Source organism: Phalacrocorax carbo, chromosome 1 (genome assembly GCF_963921805.1).
Source record: "Phalacrocorax carbo chromosome 1, bPhaCar2.1, whole genome shotgun sequence".
Lineage (NCBI taxonomy): Eukaryota > Metazoa > Chordata > Aves > Suliformes > Phalacrocoracidae > Phalacrocorax > Phalacrocorax carbo.
In genome coordinates this window covers 9016910-9034063 of record NC_087513.1, presented here as the reverse complement: position 1 = coordinate 9034063, position 17154 = coordinate 9016910, and the positions used below count along the sequence as shown (strand labels likewise).

Here is a 17154-nt window from a genome sequence, read left to right as displayed (position 1 = left end):
CTTTTAACTGGCTATAACTAGTTTTTCTCTAACAGATAATTCACAAAGGCAAAATATCCCTATTTCAGAAACCTTTAGTGTAGCTTTTACATATTTGCGTCAGAGCCAGAAAAGAAATAAATAAATTTCATAGTAAGACTCCTCCTTTAGATCCAAGTCAAAGACATTGAGGGGTGATGATTGTTTTCCCAAAGCTGCCCCCTGGCAGAACTTATACTGCCTGATTGCTGTGTCTAACCATGGGTATATCAACAATCAAGTGTAGCATAAGGTGCAGAATTTAGCCTCAAGTGAGTAATTTGCCTAGTAATATCCAAATACAGCTTAGCACAGAGTTTCAGTGAGATCTCTGGATTGCCCTGCATTGTAACATTGTGTGTCCCCCTAAGTCTCAGCACCTGACTGAAAACACATGCTCAGCACAGGACTGCATCTTCACAACACCCTCTGGATGTAACATGTGCTATCCCAAAAGGGAATCAAGGTACAGTTGTTTTCCCTACAAAAATAAAGATGGTTCTGTTAGAGTCATACACTGAAATGAGGTCTCAAATCCTGCTTTGGGATGACAGGGTAAGTTCTGTTGGGGCTAAAACAAGACCCCGTTGTGCTGGGAGAACCAGCTGAGGAAGTGCGCTGGCTGAAAGTGGGACTGAAACCCTGGTGCCTCCGTGTATGGCTTGGTCAGCTGGTCGGGTTTGTTTCCCTGCTTCTCTGTGACCATAAATCAGGTGTAAATGCTAGTAGTAACAGTGTTAGAGACCATTATCAGACATCGCACAGCAGCAGGCATGGAAAAAGAGTGAACCATCAGTGCCAGGGATGCTTTCTGAAGCAAAGGCATGAATGACCAGGTCACCTCCTTGCCTCTTAAGTGGTGTGCTGCAAATGAAATAATACTTCTCAGCCACTTGGTGCCTGTGGTGACCAATTTAATATACAGTGGGTTTTATATCCTACCCAACCAAAAAGTTACTTTCACACTCACTTTGAGCCATGACTGCTGTGTACAAGGCAATGAAGAATCAGATCCTTCCTCCCACTAGTCTTTCCCAGCAATCAGCCTGCAAGACTGTGAAAAAAAAGTATTCCAGGCCTGTTGGTCAAATTGCACTGTGATTTAAAGATTGGGACTAATTTCCTGTTCATTCCAGTTTACCCTGATGTTACTGCAATGTCCCATGTACCTTTTGATCCAATTTACAGTAGGGTAAACCTGAGAGGAACTGGACTCTTTAGTTTTACCCCCCGCTTATCTTTGAAGTCCTTAATGAAGCAGTTTAACACGCACATTTTAGCAAATGTCTTTGGCTTCCCAGAAGAAACTCATAAAATTAGCCAAGTAGCTCAAATATAATGGGTAGATCACAAAAATAAGCAGATGTTAAATAACTTAAAATATTAAAAAAACATAAACAGGGTTGTTTTTTTGTTTTATTTCCTTTTACTTTGGCTTAGTTCCTTACCAGAACCATGGCTGCTGAAACAATAGTGGCCCCCTGTGAGTTGCTGCAGGTCCTGACTGCAGTGCCTCTTTCCTTGCTTTACCCGAGAACTGATGGTACACAAGGGGGCAGCTGGGCTGGGGCAAGTCTGAAACTGGGGGGAGGCATTTGGGGAGGAGTGGATGATGACTTTCTCCCTGCTGAAGACTTAGAGGTGAGAAATTCACAGTGTCCCAACTGGAGCTGTGATGGAAAGGGAGGTACTGGGATTTTACTGCCACCCTCTCTGTCCTGCACTCAACCGGCAGGAAGCAGCTGCTCGCTGTCTCCCATAGCAGAGGATGAGCAATGAAGCCACATGTAACACCAGCGGTGCCCCATGCAGCGCGGCTTAAACTCATGCCCTCTGAAGCCAACACACCCGCCCTCACTGACTGTTACAGCACACTCACCTCATGGTGTTTAATTCTCTCTTAGGACCACGACCTCCTGTTAACACTCCAGGTGATGTTTTGGGTTTCAAACACATAACACAAAAAGTAGCTTTCTTCTTCCTTTCTCACCCAGCTTTGCTGCACTCTGGAGTGATCTTTCCCCAGTAACTGTTTTTCTTCCATCATGCCATATGGGAGACACAGAATATAGAGAGATAACATAAAAATATAGATAGTACAGATAGCATGTGTAGAATATAAATGTTTACTTATATACATCTACACATTAAAAAAATATATATTTATATATTTTGTAGCTACCTATCTATATATATACACACACAAGTACTTTCTTTTTCTAGGAGGGGTAGGGCAGAAGCAAATGTACGGAGCCAGCTGGAAGGGAGGAGGCAGGAGGACGGTGATAAAACACGCCGGCCAGCCTCGGCTCGCCCGCCTGCTCTCGGTCCCCCCTGCCCGCTGCCGGCTTTTTGAGGATGCGACAAGTCGCAGTGCCAGAGCGCAGCATCCTCGGAGGGGCGTGTTCCCCCCCGGCCCCGGCCAATCGGGGCGCTGGGGGAGGGATGCTCGGGGCAGGGATGCAGGGTTGCCAGGCGACAGCAGCGTCCCCGTGTCCCGCCGCCCCCCCCCCGCCGTGCCCTCCCCGCGGGCCCGGGCTGCGCTCCTGCCCGCGCTGCCGGCGCAGTTAAACGGGCGCGGGGAGCGCCGCGCCGCGCAGCCCCGCAGCATGGGGAGAGCGGCTCGCCCCCGCCCGGCGGCCCCCGGCCACCGCCCCGCTGCCGGCCGCGCCACGAGCGATAGCCAGCTTCAAAGTTAGAGCTAGAAACGCAGTAAATGAATAAACGGTAGGAATAAGCTGCAGCCAGCCCCTCCGCGCAGCGCCGGCTGCAGAGCCACCGCACGCCCCGAGTGCCCGGAGAGGCAGCCTGCAAATGCCAGCCGGCTCTCGCTCCTTGTCTTTGCAACTCTAGGTCGCCTCCTAATTTAAAGCTTTGCACCAATCCCCTTTGCCCGGAAAGGAGAGGAAATCTAGAAAGATGCCAGGCTGCGAAAAGGGACCCCAATTAGCGGCGCTGGCGGCGGGCGCTGCCTGGCCACGGAGAGCCGAAGTTGCTCAGAGGAACGGGAAGCGGGTGCTCCAGAGGAGAGGGGAAGGGAAGGGGGTCATTGCTTGGTGACTGCAGTCTCTCCCTCCCGTTGCCCCCTTCTCCTTCTCCCTCCCAGCCTTACCCCTGACCGTTTAGGAGGCCTCGATGAGTTTCCGTCGGGATCCGATCCAAGGTGGGGGGGAGAAAGCGTGACTGTTCCCGGAGGAAGCAGCTCACACAAGTTTGGGGGGTGAGAGTCCCTGGTGGATGTTTAGCGAGCACATCGAGAGGTCCGCGATGCCCAGGAGCAGCTGGAGACCCTCGCTGGGACCTACCTTCACTGCACGGTAAGGAGCTGGCACCGGTATCCCGCGTCCTGGTCCCTGCATCCCACATCCCGGTCTCTGCATCCTGCGTCTCGGCTCCGTGCATCCCGGTCCTCACAGCCCCGCATCCCGCATCCTAGTCCTCGCATCCCACACCCTGCAGCCTCGGTCCCTGCAACCCGCACCCCCACCCTGCCCTCCCGACGAGCTGCAGCCGCTGCCCGCGGCCCGCGGGATGTACACCCGGGGAAAAAGTTTAGAGTGGCGGTTTGCAAAGAGGTTTGCTGACGGGAGCCAGGGGCCAGGAGGAAGGGGGGGCAGGCGGGCAAGGGTTTTCGCACCTGCAGAGGACAGGTAGGGCGCAGGGGGGACCCCTGTAGTGCGTAGCTGGGGGGGGGGGGGGGGGGGGGGGCGGGCAGAAAGGGATTGGCTCGCCCAAGGCAAAGCAGCTCTGTCCAGATGTTGCCCAAAGGTTCCTGCTCCCATAGAGGCAGATTTTGGGGGTGAGGGGAGGAGATCTTAAGCTTGCCGTCCTATGCCCTTCCTTAAGCTGGAGTGGAAAGTGCCAAGCCAGCAGCTGGGAGAGCCGTGCTGGGTACCCAGCTTATCTCCCTGGATCTGCTGCTGGGAGAGAGGGAGAGAGGCGGGGAACGTTAAAGAAACTGGAAGTGCTTTGCTCCTCCTGAAGTATCTCCCCTGCAGGGACCTGGCTCACTCCAGGATCCTAAAATTGGAAGGCTTCAAAAAGAAAGGAGAAATTAGCAGGGATGATAGAGCCAGTGTAAACTCTCCCTCATATATACCTGTATATCTAGCTGTCCATGTGAGTATGCATCCAGCTGTATAGGTATATGTATGTGCTTCTAGAGTTGTTTGTGCCTATGTATGTGCCTTGCCTATGTTCCTGTGTCTCTGAGTGTGTATATCTATGCTCGCATTTGCTTGGATGTATATAGATGTATTATTTGTATAGATTCATAGGAATGTGGTTTTATTCCTAGACAGTGTTTATCTAACTCTGTGTAGACCTAGAGGGGTGTGAGTACGTATCTTTCATCTGTGTGTGTGTCAGGCACACATATCTGCTGAGATATGCATGTGGGTGTGAGAAAGTGAATTTCTATGCCAGTGTGTAGGTAGGATCTGGGGTGTGTGTTGGTTTTTGGGGGGCTTTCCCCCCCAGGTTAGTGTCTCTGTGGATCATTTTGAGCATACATCCCTGTATTTCAGCAATCTTGATAAAAACCAAGCAGTTCTTGAAAATCCAGACATCTTACCAATACTGCACTGAACTGAGCTAAGGATTTGCTGGTAGTTTGTGAGTTTTTTGGCTTTTTCTCAGCTTATGCCACCTGCTGAAGAGGATTTCAGTTCATTTTTTAAATAATTAATTCAGCTTAAAGAAATCTCCATCAGAAGACTGTGAAACAGAACAGCCTGGGACACAGACTGGTACCTATTTCTGCTTCCATAATGTATGTCTCAGGTTGATTAAATATGCATGAAAACAATTTGAAAAACACACAACCCACCTGATCAAATACGTATTTTAGGAAAATTACCTTTTTCTTTTTTCTTCAAATACACCTAAGTCATTATGAATCCTTTGGCTGTTGTTTATGTTGATAAATGCAAGTATTACAAGAAAATGGACCGCCCCAGTTATACTGGGGAAGATTGCACGTTAAACTACTTTCATTCACACTTAAGGTAATAGAGAAATTGTACTTTTGTAATTTTCACTCTTTGAGTGAAATCAGTAACAATCCAAGAAAATCCTTCTTAATAAACTGATTACCTGAAGAGGAATGGAAGCTAATTTGTTTTCTGCTAGAAAATTCATACTTTAACTTCTGTGGCTCTCTTTCTTGGTTTTTTTTAAAGAATGATGCTGTTCACTCCTACTCTCAGTATTTCTGGAGTCCTGCATTATATATAAAGCATAAACTGCACTTCAAAATAGAAAATCCACTGATTTCTTTACCATTCTGCAACTTAAAAACAAGAAAGATTGCATCGGTATCAAATACATTAAATCAAGATATTCGTCCAAGAGCTGCGGTACTTTTGTAATCGCTGCTGATCTTTGTCTTGGTTCCTTGTGCTGATGACCTACTTATAAGCTTCTACAAATGAAGATTTTTAGGCAAATGTTGACACCTTGTCTAGGAGTAAGATTCTAATTTTATCATTGAAAGAGTGAATCTAACGCAAGGTGCAGGGGTAGGGTATCTTTCTGGATTCCCTTAATGTTTTTATGCTAAATTAAACTGTGATGAAGCAAAGTGCTAAATCAGACTAGAAAGGCAAAAGAAAAGAAATACATTACAAATAGTGGTATCCTTCAGTCCAGCTGTATGCATTACATAAGTGGAGCTGAAGTTGGAAATGAAGAAAGTATAAGGAGATGTACCGGCATTTAGAGCTATTTGGATGCTCTGTGCAGACGCAGCTCTCCCATGGAAGGGTTCTACAGAACGTAAATTGTTATGAAGTTTGCAGAGCCCCATTTAGAATACTATAAGACCTGAATGACCTGGTTGTAATGTCACTTATGCAGGAGTCAAACTGCAATTTTACCTTTAATCATGGAGTTCTACATCGTCTAGTGGTCTACAAGAATTCAGCAGTGTCACATGAAGTGTGTACCCGCCAAGAGTTTAGCAGTGTAATTTGAGAATCCAGCCTAAAGCTTTTTCAGGGTGCAAGACCTTGTCTATAAGGTTGATGAACTTGCCGACACTGTCCTGCAGAGGACTTCACTCTCTGTTATTTTTGAAAGCCGTTTCCCAAGCCCTATAAAATGGCACCTTGTTTCTTCCAACTTGTACTATAGTTATTGATCAGTGAGTATGAATTTTTCTGGTTGATAAAATACTAGGCATACTATCACTCTGAGGATGCCACAGAACAACACAGAGACGTTTGGCACACTCCAGGATCAGACAGCGTTACTCTTTGTGTGTGAATATGCACAACTATAGTAAGCTACATAAGCTCTTGTGAAGAAGATCATGTAATATTGACTGGCTTTTTTCCTGCTTGCTGATATAAAAATTGCAGCAGGTTTAAAGCTTTATCAAGAACTTAGTCCAAGTCAGAGATTTAAAGAGAAGATTGTCTTCCTGGTCTCTACTAGGGTGGAGAATAAGGTTGTGCTTTAATTACCGGGCGCGTTGCATTTGCAATGGAGGGGTACCCACAGCCAACAAGAAGGGGTGACCAGAAGGGTGATTAACCACCCTGCCCCTGCACCCAGCATTGAACGTCCAGAGCACAGCCATGGTGGACCTGGACACCAAAGCTGGCAGGGAAGGAGCGTAGTCTTTGGCTGGTACCATCTTCCTAAATCTCTGCCTGTTACTGTTCCTGGCTATGAACATAATAAGGCCAACTTTCACTGTGAAAACCTAGCTGGCAGAAAAACCTGGGACACATTTCATCTTATGAAAATACAGATTAGCTTGAAAATCATGAGTTTATTTTAGTAGTAGGAGTAAAATGACAAAAAAATAGGAATTTCTCCTGGGCACAATGATGCCTTAGAAGAGCCTCAGTGCAATTGTCAGATATTTCCACTGAGATGAAGACACTGTTCATTGTTAGAAGTGTTTTAATTATTATAGATTAGTGCAATTGGCCATTTTTTCAGGTAAGCCCAGAATCCAGTGCATGACCTAAATGAATTTGCTGGCTTATCTATTGTCTTATGATGTTTTCAGACATTTTATTTCAGGGATGTCCAGTTTTTTAAAAATACTGCAAGGAATATACTGTCTTGTTTCTAGCTGCCTTTCCGAAACAAGGCAGCAAATTTTCATAGGGGGTAAATCACTATGAACCTATTAAAGTCAAAAAGAATTTACTAGAGCTATAGCAAATTACACAAAAAAAAGCTGTAGAACTATATTGCTTTTGTCTCATACTGGCCCTCTCAAATATAAAATTATGTAGTTGGAACTATTATCATGCTATTGTTCATAGCTATGATGAGATTATGGGAGCATTTATGTAGTTAGCAATTGTACTGCTTATACAGGAACATATCGGCTCCTCATGTAAATCAGTAAGTTGTCTCAAAAGCCTAAGTAAGAGTGTAGCAGCTTTTCCAAACCTTCTAAGACCCAACATATCCACATGCAAGGGTGTGGTCTTAACCCCAGTTACTGAGGCAGCATTCCTTCAGAGCTCTTTAAAGTCTGGCAAGCAGCTTGACCTTGATAGCACCGATGACCTTGACCTTGAAAGTCCCTTTCCCAGTACAACCAAAGGGATACAGGATGATGACCAAGTATAAAACTATATCAAATATGCATCAGGCGAGGTGTGTCCAGAGAGAATGGTTAATGGATGCTGTGAGACCTTGAAATTCTCCATTCAAAAAGTGACTGGAGAAGAAAAAAAGTTGTGAAGACAAAAAAAAGGTTGAGGAAAATAGATGGTAGGAGACACAAAGGGAAAAATAAAGAGAAGAAAATAGCTTTATAGGAAAGGAAAGAAAGAGCAGTAAGGAGACTCAGATGAATATTCAAGCTGGAAGAAAAATAAATGGTATGGTGAGTTGTGGGATGAAAAGACTGTAAATCAGGTGAAGGCAGTGAAGAAGACACTCTCTTTAAAGAGATTAGAAATTATCCTGTGATCCAACTAACTGGGCAAAAAGATTGCACATTTATGGAAGTGGTAACTGCAAACTGTGGCCAGGCAGAAGACTGAATTCAGGCGTCCTGACTATGGAAGAGAACAGCATAAGAGATGTGTGAGAGGGTGAGCTAGTAGAGAAAATGTCATAGGGCTGATTTTTTCCATGGTAATTTGTAGTAATAAGGAAGATAAAGAAGCTAGGCGGAGAGGTGGAATGTAAGAGCATTCTAAAGTCCCTGGTGACCAAGAAGTCTTACCAAGTATCAGCATACAGTGAGCACACAAGGACAAATCAAACATATCCTTGAGAAGAGGAGGGAGGGGACACTTGTAGTCACGCATGGGCTTTGAGTAAAAACCAGGCAGTACAGTTAAAACACAGGAGGCAGAAGCAGATTGATGAGGTGTCTTAGGAAGTCAATGGAGAGACTGTCAGATTCTAGAGGAAAACTAAGCAAGTGCACACACGGGAGAATGAAGTAAAAAACTCAGTGGGTGGCCACAACATCAGTGAATTCATAGGTCAGAACTATATTAGGAAAATTAGTGTGTTAAAAGGAAGGTATTACTGGGAAGAAGGATGAATATGTTTGCTTAGAATACCCCTTAAGGAACAGGGTGTTTGAGAGGAGGAGTACTGAGAAGGGAAGGTAGAGTATGCAGGTGAGAAGAAACAGGACTGCTCTTGAGAAAATGAGGGGTGCTTGCGGAGATGACAAAAGGAAGAATAAAATAGGGAAGGAAAATGACAGGGTTGGGACTGAGATTAAATCAGAAGAAAAGCACAAAGGCTGGAAGCAGCAACTGCCAAAAAAAGGAAGGAAAAGAGAAGCAGAGGGGTGAGTACTATGGGGAAGTCACCTCCCACTGGTACAGAGGAGGAGGCAGGGCCTGGGCTAGCCGGGAGGAAGGAGCTGAAGGGAACCTGAAAACTGTTAAAAACCTTTGCCCAGAAGATGACATGCTGATGGGAAATGGAGCAAAAAGAAAGTGACTGGCTGAACACTCATCTAAGAAATATAGTAAGCCTTGTCCATTAGCTTCCACTCCGATGGAAACTCCACTAATGAGTCCACATTCAAATCAGGGACAATTTTTGAGTTACCTAAATGCTGCATCTGGAGAGGTTAATGTCCCAACAGCTGATCCTGATGCATAAACTGCATAATCTAGGGCTCTGCAAAGCCTCAGTTTCTCTGGTTTGTGGTGGCTGGTCCTCAAAAACACATGTTGTTAGGTTGACTGAGCTATTACCTTGCAGTCTGTGAAGGAAGATGCTGTAGGGAATTTACTGAGTCTGAGATTTGGCAGTACTGTCACTCTTCCTTGGAATTAGCCCTGCAAAGAGTCTGGCTGAGATAAGTGACCAACAAGGGCGCTGCCTGATTTTATGGTGCAGCTCCGTAAACTTCTTCCAGCACAACTAGTGTGCCAGATGCCAGGTTTAGCCCTCAGGGACATTAGTAGTTTGTGACAGGCATTGAATAGTGTGTGGTCAAACCAATGACCATTACACCAACCTCTGAAGCACAGTATAGGACACCTTTTGAAAAGGATTTGAAAACCTCACAAAATATTTTTTCATCCCTAAATTCCTAAAATTTATCCCTAAATTTATTCCTAAAGTTACTCATCCCTAAAAATCTCTGAATATTGTTTCATCAGTGGTGTGGCTCCCTGCTCCACAGATATGTAACAGCAGGGCTGAGATGGCACAGGAGCCGTCAGGCAACACCAGTCCTCTCTCTGGGAATGAAGGGATCCTGCGGGTTAGATACGCTCTTCCTCCCTGGTGAGGAATGGAGCCCTATAGAAAGCTAGAGTGTTCTCTGAGAGGCTCCTAGAGCATTCGTGACCTTGTTGACCTTGGCTATCTTATGTAGGGTATGCGCTGCAGTTCTTGACTATTTTAATGTGCAGCTCACAGCATCAGGATGGTTTTCTTTTTTATATAATGTAGCTGTGATTAAGGCTTCTTAGATCCCATACCAGCTCCAGCTTGAATGTGCCATGCCTTCCTGATGGGACACTTGCAGCTGTGCTTGAGTGAACATTTCTGCATGTATGTCTTATAGGAGGTCTTTGGCTGATCTGTTTTTTGACCCGGTACTTACTGACTAGTAATTTCTGATTATTTTATAATTATTATATATTTATATTGTTATTATTAATTTCATTCACAGTGGTTGCATGATCCAGTGAAGAAATTATTAGGAGAGCATGAGAAGACATTGTTCTGCTAGGGTTTGAAAATATTACATTACATTTGTGATGCTTAGCAGAAACCAGCTGCCCTGCTGTTAGAATCACACAGCCACAGACCGGATACAAATCAAGAAGTAAATTTTAGGGATGTTTCCAGAACTCATATTTTTTTCTTACTTATATGTATTTTCATGAGAAGAGAAGACAGGTAAACAGACAAAAGGATGGATACAAAGAGAAAGAAAAATATATTGTGCAGTAAGACATGTAGGGTTCAGTTCTGAAGTGTTAACAGAGTTTGATTGCTTAGATCAGCTCACATGGCTAAAAAATGACAAAGATTATCTTTATCTGCCAGAACATTTAAAACTGATATTTTATGTGAAAATATAATTGATTTGCCATGACAAGGGAGTTTTCAAAAAGCCACATTATAATTTTTGGTGAGATTATGTATTTATTTCAGCGTTGAGTGTTACAAGTTGAGAATATGGCCAGAGACTTTCAGGTTTTTTATCATAGATTTTTAATGGCATTTTTGCTAATGTTCAGTCTGTCAGAAAGACATCTTCACTGTATGTCAACTGACACCAACTTTGGTTCCATTGTAAAAGATTACAGCTGTTTCAGTATACAACAGATGAAAGATCTTCATTTTACCTTATAACAGATTTATTTTGCCAGTATTTAATTCTTTTCCTTGTAAAAAGCAGGTGAAAAAACCACCCTCATGGGATATCAATGTAGTAATAGTGGATTAAACTTCAGCAAAATTGTGTGAAAAGGGTACCTTACAATGCTGGTCTGTGCAGCACATTATTTGCACAGACAGTAATAAGCGTCCATTCCTTATGAAATACTTGGCCACAAAATGCTACCACAGAATGACATTTTCCTAGAAAATTTACAAAGTTTATGGGAATCTTAGCATTTTTTTCCAAGCACTATCAGAACACACTGAAGTACACTTGTCAAATCTACCTTGCAACAGTTTTCAGTGTATTCCCTTGGGGTCTCTTAATTGTGTTTGCTCACTGTCTTCCTTGCAACCATCACGCTTTAGAAGAGCACTGACAATAACAATGAGATCAGCAGACAGCGCATTTTCTTAAAAAGTTGCAAGCCCGTCCTACATGGGACTGATGCACTAGGCTGAGTTATCAGGCCAGTCTTTGCTCTCAAGTTGAGAAAAGGGTAGCAATTCTCTGGGTGGGAATGGTAGATCAACACTGAAGTCTCCTTCAGCCAAATACTCTGAAACTATCCAGCACATGCTTCTCACCATTATTACAGGATACACTTACCTTGGAAAAGAGCATTTCCTTCATAACCAAGAAATAAGCTGTCTGCCTCAGGGTCTTGAAAGCAGAACAAAACCAACTGCTGTTCTAGCAAAAGCAACATGTAGTTCATGCCCTTTTTCATCCATTCACTTGTCAATAAGGATGTATTTACATATGGCTAATCCCACAGTCGATTCATTAAGATGATTTTATGAGTAAAAAAGGAAGATGACCTAATGGGGTAGCTCCAGGAATACAAATAAAGTGAGATAACTTTCAGAGAATAATAATTTTGCTTCCTGAAGTGGACTTTAAATCTCCAAGAAGAGAATAGATCTGCTTAAAACAACCTTTTCTTCTTCACTCAGAAGTGATCTCTGATTAATTGTGCAGCTTAGCTGAACTTTGCTTTCCTTGGTATCCTAGGAGAAAAGCTCTGACAGACTGGGAATTTTAACTTGTTTGTAATGTAAACTCAGTATACTGGTGGTGCTTTTTAACACTCCAGAAACTGTTTGGGAGGAAAAAGAAATAAATAAAAAAGCTTTGATCCTCTAAGCAAACAAAGAGGGGAGAAGGAGGTTAAAAGAACCATCATTAGTGAAAGGCAGAGAAGGAAAATGTGGGAAAGGTGCCTTTATTTTAACAGTTTCCGAGACTATTTGAAAGGCTATTGGAAATATCAGGCACTTCAACAGCATTAGAGCTCTCTGATGAACAGGGAAAGACTGATTTCTTTTTATTGTCTCATTGATATTTTTGAGATTTCTAAGGACTATGAATTTCTCAATTATATCAGTCTCTCTGACCAAGATTTCTCCCAGAAGCAGATATCCAGGACAAAGCTTAGAGATTAATGCTAATGCCTTCAGTATCAAGCTCAGATAAACACATTCCTAGTGGCATTATTCAGTATGAAGAAAGGAAGAAGAATCTAGTGTGGAAGTAACTCCAGCTCCTGGGAGCTGGGAGATGACTTAAAGCCTGCATTTCTTGGCCAAAGGGTGAAATGTAAATTGAAGGACCCACTCATGGCAGCAGGGAGTAGTGTGATCCAGCAATGCCCTGTTGTCTGCTTATCTGTGGGAGGTGTTCCTGCTCCCTAAAGTGTCACTGATCTAGGTATTTTGGCCAGTAGCTAAGAAGGTGGAGTCAAGTCTCCACATACTCCTTTCAATCTGCCTGCCTATTCCACATTCACCAGTTTTAAGGAAAGAAGCAGACAAATAGCTCCATTTAGACCTAGATACCTTAAATCAATGTCCAGGGAGCAGCTGCAGAGAATAATAGAGTTTCTTAGTCCCTGTGATTTCCTGGCAAGGGCGTAAGGTCCCAATTAGAACTTAGCCTGAAAGGGTGCAGTATCCATTAAGGTAGAAATGGATAGAAAGAGGGGTTTTTTTTTAATGTAAGCTTCTTCATTTTCAAAGATTGTACACAACGTTCCATTTTCCTGAACACAGCATTTATAGTTCCACAGATAATGACACCAGTAAGGACCTCATCCAATCCATCTCCCCCCTCCAAAGACAGCATAAACTACCTCTAAGTCTTTGTTAACTAATACTTACACTTAAATCTGCAACAACAGAGATTTCACAGCTTCCTGCAACAGCACATGTCTGTGCTTCACTGTTCTTATGGACAAAAGGTCTCCAAAAGTTTAACTAAACCCCACGTTTTGCAACCAAGCCTATCACTCTTGTCCTCTCTGCTATGGACATTAGAAGCAATTTAGTACTTTCTTTTCCATTCCAGCCTTTTATACAGCAAAGGGATTAGATTTTGGCTTTTTAACGTTTATTTATATAATGTTCCCCTCAGTCATCTCCTCTTGACTCAATGAAATAACCACTTTTCTTTTAGCCATGTGCTTTTTTTAGAATCTTGTTATTCTTGCTGTTTTCCTTTGGACCTTCTCCAGTTGCCCATTTGGACTCGTATCCAAAAGATGAGTATAGCTGATGAATGGCTTGACTTCAGTTGTCTTGAATACAACATTCCTCAAATAAATCCTTTGTGCCATTTCTTTGTTCTGTGCTCCAAGCCTCACTCCAGACAGCATTTTGCCCGAAGAGTCCTCAGGAGCCTCACAAGACTGTAGTGGTGTCCTTGTCCTCCCACCTTCCCATTTGCTACATTTTTATTTTGTGACTGCTAGTAGCCTACAAGCATTCTATGCATTTCTAGTTTGCAAACACACACAACTCCAGCTAAACAGTTGTCAGCCCTCACATCCAAATCCACATTTAAGAAAATTTCTTACGTAGTTTGATCAACTTGTTGCTTTGTCTTTGCCAGAGGCAGCTATATGGGTGATGGCTTCTGTTGGTTCAGTCATTACAAAACAAAGGGATGCAGAACTGCTGCATTGTCTAGCATGAATCAGGTTTAGCATGAAACATGTATAACATGTTTAGCATGAAGTGACCATTATGATCACTAACTTCATCTGGCAGTCTGATTGTCCACAAGTCAGAGATTAGCTCCCTGGGAGCTTCTGTAGAAGGGAAGCCTCCAGGCCAACACCAGGCATAAAATATACCAGTGAATATCACAGACCTGAGTGAATGGATACAAATATGGGATTGGAATTCAGCTGGGTATTCTAGCTATAGGCCCATGAAAAGGTAGAAGCTGCTCATGCTTTCAGGATCATAACTGTGGAGCAATGCATCAGGAAGTCTCAGATGAGAAGTTTGACTTTGCTCCTGGCAAACCCACACAGAGTTCATCTACATTAAGCCTGATGAATGTGGCATTAGGCAAGAATCCAGAACTTCATGCCCCCTAGAAACATTTTCTGCCTCTCTTGTTTAATTTCTCTTCCTTTATTAAGACTCAAACTTTTCCCTGGCCAACCTAGAACGTTTCCCGAACTGTCTAGGACACAGATAACACCAGAGGGGTCCTAATGGAGCTGCCACAGGTACTTGCCCCAAAGGCTCCTTAGAGAACCCTTTGCAGCTGTTAGGTTCATGCATATGAGAGTAGCAATTACTACCAAAAACAACCCAGAAAGTCTCAGAAAGGAAGAAAAAATTTAAGAGCATTCACTTAAGAATCTGCAGCAATTCATGGAACACCTTAACATTGCAACAAAAAGGGTCCCCTCTAGCCTTCAAACTAATCAACACGATGTTTTAATATATCTCAGTAAATTATAACACATCCAGTCCATCTCATTAGTTCCTGCTCATTAACTTCAAAGCCTTGAATCCCCACTGCTCTGAAGGTTTAACTGGCCTGACTCTACCTGAGTACAAGCCACCATTGCATGAGAGTAGTCCCTTTCCTCCACCCTCTGTCTAGCTTGGTCTCTCTGGGATTGATAAATAAACACTACTCGGATTCACTAACTGAAAGGGAACGTTGGTGTCCATGTGAGAGAGAACATTTTTACAATCTCTGATACAATGTCACGGGGAGTCACATTCACAAAACCAGTGGGATGCGGTTTGATGCTTTTTTCTTCCACTGGTAATACACGGATTCAGAGTTTAGCAACCCCAAATACTCATCTGATATGTTGTCTCTTGAAGTTAAATCATGTTAAGTTAGTTAAGTACCTAAGAAACACTGTCTGATCACTGTCAGCAGAGCCTAGCATTGACATGACGCTTATTGGATGGTCAACAGAGTGTTCCCAAGGCCTTAAAAAAGAGCTTCCATGTAAAGAGTCATCTATATTTAATCAACAGAGGTAATCTCAGTGATATTTTAGAGTGCTGCAAGTTCTTTGCAACACTTTTATTAAAGCACCAAGAAATAGGTGCTCTAGCATGTCCCATATTTGTCCCTTCCCATTTATAACACTGTTTCCATGCCAATGCTTACAACGTAATACTAATATGAGTAGTTTCAAAAACAGAAGCACATTTAGAATCATCCATGTTTATCTTTAGAGAGTAAGAGCTGCAAAAACGAATGGATCAAGGGGGATTAAACACTAGGCTAATTGTTCATTAAGCAACCTAAGACCGATTAAGTGTGCTAATCCATTTATTATTTTTTTCTGTTTGTTTCCATTATTATCCCTGCCAAAATTCTTTTACACATATTAATTCATCTATGTTTATTTATTAATAAAGGAATTATCTTGAAATGTAGGTCTTGAATCCTATAGTCCTTTCTCAAGCAAAACTTCCATGACAGCAGTAGCAGAAGGACTTCAAGATGTGACTGGAACATTCTGTACTTCTCTTTTCCTAAAATAAAACTTCAACTCGTTCAATAAGATTAATGTGAATGCATTCTCCATCTGTATTGATTCCAGGTACCCTCCATGTTTAATTAAGATACATTATTCTGCAAAATTATGCATAGTTCTATGTAATGTCCTATGGAAGTGGTCCTGATTGTACATGACCCAAAAGAGTTGTTCTAAAATTGATTGCTGATTGTTGACTACTATTATGTATTAATTTTTACATTATTTTGATGTGTAATTGACTATCTGTTTGTCACATAACTAGAGGACAGAGAGTTATTGATAGCTAGTTTGATTATCATGTCTTCCAAGTTCCAGAAAGCAATATTTTTTTCAGATCAGCTACAGTTTAGTATTGCCAGATACTGGCTCCCAAAATAAACCTTGGAGGGAAGTAGATTCACCATAAAATTATTCACATAGATACTACCAAAAATACGGACACGTGAGCAACAGGCCAGGTAGGTGTTCAACAGAATGGATCTAAGGCTACAGAAGGTCAGAAGCAGAGCATGACTGAACACCATGGTATCATATTGTTGTGAAAAAGGGAAATTTCCTACTGGGATTAATAAATAGGAATATTGTCTACAAGATATGGGAAGTAAACATTATTCCCTGCTCAGCACTAGTAAGGACACATTTGGGGTATGGTGCCCAGTTTCGAGCATTATGTTTTAAGAAGACATAAATCACTGAGGCAGATTTTGGAGAACGGCAAAAAGAATAAATAGAGGTGTGAAAAAACCAAATTTATCACAGGTAAGTAAGAGGCTGAAATTGTCATACAGAAGACTAGACCTCAGGAAAAGCTCTTAATGATAAGGAGAGTGAAGCAACAGAATAAACTGCCTGGAAGTCTAGGAAGGTCCTATCACCAAAGGTGTTTAAAAACAAGCTAGCCAAGAGATAAGTTATATAAGACATAAGTTGATCCTGATTTGGGTAATAGAAAAGATCAAGATCTTTCAGGTCCCTTCCAACCCTCTTCTTCTCTAGGTGCCCTGAACAACATTCAGGGTTCTTACCCCAGGATCTTACAACATAGCACTGCATATTGCAAACATCTACCTCCCTAGGAGGCAACCTAGACATCTGCCAGTAAAGCAGAGCTTCCACTACTCCCTTTGTGAGGTGAAGCAGAGGCAGAAAGGGCAGAGAGCAACATGCTTCTTTTGGGGAAGAAGGGAAAAAATTGACAAATTTCAAGAACAAACAAGGTTCCCCTGCAAAAGAGAAGTAAGCTCTGCCATGCAGAGGCAGATCGTGCATGCATGCATGCAGGGAAAGAACGCAAGATAAGTTTCTGCTTAATTCACACACAGACTCGTTATGGGTGTCTATTCAGTTCCTTCTCTACTGTAGGAGCAGCAGCATGCTGCACCGTCTTCACTATAGGTGGCAACGTAGTCTGTCCTGTAAAGACCATTAGCAGTCCTGCTTCTTATTGTAGGTACTGTGCAGAAGTGTACGTGTCTACAGAATCCAAGATTAAATG

The 17154-nt window shown here is 42.7% G+C and overlaps 1 protein-coding gene across 3 annotated transcripts in view; it reads left to right on the top strand.

Annotated features, from left to right (window-relative positions):
• The first annotated feature begins 2649 nt into the window (after nucleotides 1–2649).
• Nucleotides 2650–17154, top strand: part of GRM3 (glutamate metabotropic receptor 3) — a 114930-nt gene continuing 100425 nt past the window's right edge. For 2 of the 3 annotated variants that reach the window (XM_064443737.1, XM_064443720.1), the window contains exon 1: nucleotides 2650–3335. The gene's annotated coding sequence lies outside the window, so the exon portion shown is untranslated. Of the gene's footprint in view, nucleotides 3336–3829; nucleotides 4138–17154 lie in introns of those variants that run through there. The other variant, XM_064443728.1, reaches the window with a different exon arrangement.